Raw genomic sequence first — 6,000 nt, forward strand, 5'->3', positions numbered from 1 at the left:
ATTTTAAATTTTCATTATTCTACTAGCGCATCCCCTGCCATGCAAGAATCTTTGTCTTGGATAAGATAGGTTTTAGTGCTATAGATGATATGGAGGTAAAAAGAGTTTACTTGAAGACGGAGCATGGGTATACTTTCAATGTCAAATTATATAATGGAGACACATACACCCATTTTAAATGCAAAACTTGGCAAGCACTATGCAAGGCTTATGCATTTGAGCCTGATATGGTTATCACCTTTGATATTCGTCCAGAAGATGATATTGAAGGTAATATAGACATCTGGGTCGATGTGCAAACGCCTCCTATTCTACCATTATGTGAGTTTTTCTCAACCATGCATGCATATGTTTATGTCTTTGATACAGTTTATTCAAAAATAGTTGACAACTAATTTGCATTGTCAGCTTATTTCGGTTCAAGTAAACATGTCCGGCGCTTGGTAGACAGGACCTACTACTGCCCCGGGGCTCAACTAAACTGCGAGGAGATAAGTCATTATGTTTCATGGCTTGAGGATCTTAATACTGTCAAGACAAAAAAAATTCCTGAACTTAGAAATGTTAGTACTCAAAACGTGCGACCAATGGTGATCGTATTGAACTACGGTCACATGTATAATCGAAAGATGGTAAGATTTTAACTATTTGTCCTTAATTAGTGCATCTTTTGCATACATTATTTTTGAAGCTAAACTTTCATTGCTTAGTATATTAATTACTATATACGATGTTCTTCAACAGGGACTTCCGATGACAGTTGTGCCTTAGTGGATCGAGACTAAAGGTGACATGTCAATGGTTAGCTTACGGCCAAGATATCCTACATTGCACATGAGTGCATTCAGGATTTTTGAAAGCGAAGAATGCTTAATAGTGAAAGATTGGAGCAAAATTGTTAACGATCGCAGAGAAGTACTAGGGGGCAGCAAGGAGAAGCGCAACCCAAGATTAGAAGACAGATTCATCTGCATGCTCCAGTATGATGAATCAGGAGAGCTATACATGTTCTATGCTATTCTACCTGAGAGGGAGCAGCAGGAGTAGCTACTAGTTCATGCACTTAATTAGTACTTGTCGCATGTCCGTGTCCTGAACTTCGATGTTGGTGATGATTATGTTGAACTCAATGATATCTTTGCTTCTGTCACAAAGTGAATGTTTCCTCTTTAAGCTAGCCAGTGTTCGTGATGATTAGATAGCTAGAGGTAATGACTATGATGATTAAATAGTGGTAATTAGATGACTACGATGATTTTTAGCTAGCTAGAGTTTATTTATTTATTAATATGCGATGATGATGATGATGATGACGACGACTACAACTCATTATAACGTAAAACAATCCTAAAGTAAATTAATAACACAAATTTAATTGAAAAATAAAAAATAAAACACAAACCCACAAACATTTAGTACCGGTTGGTGTTACCAACCGGTACTAAAGGGCTCCCGGCCCCCGGAGCTGGCTCGTGCCACGTGGTTTCCCTTTAGCACCGGTTCGTGCTGAACCGGTACTAAAGGGGGGGCCTTTAGTGCCCACACTTTAGTGCCGGTTACTAAACCGGCACTAAAGGGCCTTACGAACCGGTGCTATTGCCCGGTTCTGCACTAGTGTAAGTGTCATCCCTGGATCGGTATGCTGACACACACAGTACTCGAGGATTTATAACAGAGGTAAATCACATGTATAAGTAACATAAATACTATTACCTCAATCCAAATAGCGGAACTAACAAGGTTGTGGATTCCCATCAACACCAACGGCAAAGTTGAGTGTAGAAATCGTAACCCTAACGTATGACTTACTCGTCGTAAGATTCCTGCAACATGAGACGTTGCAGCCACAAAGGGTCAGTACATTGAATGTACTGGCAAATTCACACCATAGAGAAATGATGAACAAAGGCTATCACTACATGCATATTTGGCTGGTGGAAAAGCTCTATGGTTATAAGGTTTTTGCGAAAAGCCATTTTTTCCCTACTACAAAGGAATAAATTTTATTTAACTATCATGGTGGTTGTTTAACATTGAGAATGGTTGACAGCATTCTCAATCCCAATTAAGCATCATCATTAAAACCCAACAATATTCATTTAAAGTAACGTGATGCGATTCACATGATAATTCAGGTACTAGATACTCAAGATGTCCGTAACCGGGGACACGGCTAACCATGATTAGTTTATACACTCTGCAGAGGTTTGCGCACTTTTCCCCACAAGACTCGATCACCTCGGTTGGATTTCTCGCACTACATGGTGTTTGAGAAACGGATGACCGAGACATAGTCTTTCAGAAGCGCTAGCACCTTACGATGGATAGACCGTTACACCTACTTTCCCCTACATCTGCTAGTCTACCCTGTAAGAGTTCGCACGACTTAATCAACTATGCTAGAGCCCATAATAGCTTGTGGCTGCACATGGAAGTTTCTAGTATGAAAAATCTCATGATCCCTTTGGGCCTGGGTGGCGGTCCATAGAAAAAAACATGCAATCCTGCTCTACCCAGGTGCCTAGACAGGCAATCCTGGAATAACCAGGTGCCTCAATCCACCCAGATGTGTGTTTAAGTTGCCACCTTAGATAAACCATTAATTAACAAACTCACATCTGTCATGGATATCACTCACCCAATCCATGTCTACTAGCATAGCATGGCATAATAGGCAAACGTAGAAGTAACTCCCAAAGGTTTGAATGCAGGGCAATAGGTTCCTACCTCATCAACTACTTCCCAATACCCACATGTTATCAATCCTACTCATGCAATGTTTGAGGGTGAAACTAATGCATAAAAACTGGGTATGAAAGGAATATGATCAAAGTGTGAACTTGCCTGCAATGTTGATGAAGATGATTCGCACTCAAAACTCTTGATAGCTCTCTACTCGTCACACTCAGGTCAATCTATCGTAAGCAAGCAATAGTAACCACACATAAGCAATCACTCAAAAGATCAGAAAGATCGAAGAAGACAATTCGAAAAACATCAAAACCAAGCAAATAACTCTTGCAACATAAAACAATTTCTAACAGTACCAAAATTATATGAATTTGGCCTTATCAGAAAGTTTAGGTCAAGAGCTTCGCTTTGCAAAAAGAATCAACTCAAACGGAGCTACGAAACTCAAGTTATGATCAAAAGAAGTTTGAATATAAATCTGAACAAAATTCGAAATTTGAAAATTTCAAAAAGTTGATGTGACAGGTTCACTAGATAGGTGAAAACAAGACGAAGCTATAGGCGCTGATTTCATCTAATTTGGATGAACGAGTAAAAAGTTATGGCTATTTGAAAAATCAGGGCCAAACTGTTTTACGGAAGAAAATAGCTACGGCTAGAGTCTAATGTATAAATACGTAGAATTATTCTATTGCATTAGTCTAAAAATAAAAAATACTATGGAAATATAATAAAAGATACCTTTATAAGGCCGAGAAAAGACAACTTTGCATAGAAAAGACAACTTCCAGAAGTCGCGTCGGAGAGGAGAAAAATATTTTTCTTAAATGAATCTAGTCAAACTAAAATATTGATTTAATCCGAATCGGATGATTTTTGGAGGCTCTATGGGTCTATATTTATTGGTGGAAAAGAGGGTTAGAGGTCAAAGACTAGGCAATGTGAAACTAAACGTAGACGAAAATATACGAAATACAGAAGAAAAGAGGCGGATGGGCCTAAAGGCCTTCGGCCGGCCGCGCGCACGCTGCGGCTATGGTTTTTTTTTTTTACAAAATTTAGCCTAAGAAAAAAAAGAACAAAAAAAGAAAAGGCTGGCTGGGCCTGGCCTATATAAGAGAGAAAAAACAATGAGGCGCCAGAAGCTACTATACTGCGCATGTAGGCGATAAATAAATATGAGCCGCACATACAGTTTTTTTTAAATAGAAACAGAAGGAAAACCGAATAACAAAATAAAATAAAAAATTTATATAGGCATATTATATATCAAAATTTTCAGAAAAAGATTTTATACGACATGAACATTTTCTAGTATTAAATAAAATACACACAAATTCTAATAATTCCAACAGTGCTTCTGCTCTAATAAGATACAACAAAATCATTTTAAAAATACCAAAATGAAATCAAATTTATTTCTCTCCAATTTTCTGTTGTAGGGAATCATGTTACCCTATTTTCCATGTATTTTATTTTTGGAGAAAAATGGTTTGAATAAAATCCAAATAACTCCAAATTGAAAAAATAATTCCAAAAGACTTTGAATTTGATCCTTTGAAACTCCCAACTCATATTTCATATAATTTGAAGAAGTCATTTTATCTCCTCTCGTAAAAATTATTGAGTTGCATAAAGTTTCAGAATTGGAAATATTTTCCAAATGAAATTCAAATATTTTCAACACCCCTTGTCATTTAAATAATGGAACAAGTCATTTTATCTTCTCTCTAGGGTTTTGTATTTGAAAAGAATTTGAATTCATGGTGATCAAAAGAAAAGGTGAAAGTTTGGGAAAGTCCTTTTATTCCCTCTCATTTAACTTTCAAAAGTTTCGAATTTCACTCAATCAATCACACCACAATCAAACAATCAATCAATCTATCTATTTATTATAACATTCCAAAATTTAGAATTTTGGGATGTTACAAACCTACCACCCTTAAAATGAATCTCGTCCTCGAGATTCGGAGAGGCTAGAAAGAAATAGGTTAGGGTCGGGGTCTTCTCAAAATCCATCGATCGTCTCCGGGGTCTCGGGTGCTACTACCCTTAGAAACATTGTTACGATCCCATCAATACTCATATACTCCATCCTTATTCTTGACAGGGTCGGTCTTGTCAGATCGTAAGGATAATTCCTTCTCTGGCTCTTCCGGCAGCAGCATAACCTTTTCCTCAATTCTTCTGTACTTTCATCTTGCTAAGGTTACTCCGAGACTGGGTCTTCTTAGCTGACGGGTCTGGCGCCAATACTAATCAACTATTGATATCTCATGGTGGTCAACAATTTATGGTTTCTCCTGCAGGAAATGGGTCTGGTTGATCCTCACCGTATAACCTACGGTTGGCAAAAGTTGCCTTGTACCAGGGAAAATTGCTATACCATTCTAAGGTTCAAACAAGGTTTAATACCGTCGTCTCTGTATTATAGGTAAGTCACTCATATTTACCATCCCATATAGCAAGGCGAATAATAAGAGTAAGTCGGTATGGTGATCAATCCATCCTGCACCCAAATCATTACCTTGTATACGGTTTAGCGAATCTCGCATTCTAACACTCGGTCATCCTCACAAGCATTGCAGAATTTCTCTTGTCGATGAACCAAGTTCGGATATATCCATAGATTCTGCAAGCCAGACAAACATCTATCGTTCCTTCACAACTCTCAGGTTTTGCGTAAACTCCTATAATATCGTATGTCGATAAACGTCGTATCTTCCTCCAGGGTTTTCCTTCAGCAAGAATGTGCTTGCTTCTTGGCAGGTCCTGGGGCCTGTGGGTTATGGCCCATCTCATCACTTGTAGTCCTTGAACTTATCATCGGGCAACTGATCATTATTCCAACTTCCAACTTCCTAGTATTCTTAAATCCATCCAATTGTATTGTCTTCCTTCCTTCTACTGGCACCAAATTAGGACATGATTACTCAGACTCATCATGGGGTTTCCATTGATCCATATTTCCAACATCATACCTCCTTTATATCCAATAGTAATTCATCTCTTCATCCTCGTGGGATATCCCACATACCGAGATAAAAACTTATACTTGTGGAGTCCATATTCCACTTCGTGGAACATCATTATCCTTTCCAGGGTCAAGCGTCCTTACAGGGGTATATTGGCCATCTCTGCATGGCACTTCTTCAACTGGGAAACATGAAACACATCATGAACTCCTGACAGTCCTTCGGGTGACTCCAACTTGTTTTCCACTTCTCCCATACGCTCCAAGAGTCGGTATGGTCCTACAAATCTCGGGGCTAACTTTCCCTTAACTCCGAATCGTTTAACTCCTCGCAG

This window comes from Triticum urartu, chromosome 5A, assembly GCF_056163025.1.
Source record: "Triticum urartu cultivar PI428250 chromosome 5A, HENAU_Tu73, whole genome shotgun sequence".
Classification (NCBI taxonomy): domain Eukaryota; kingdom Viridiplantae; phylum Streptophyta; class Magnoliopsida; order Poales; family Poaceae; genus Triticum; species Triticum urartu.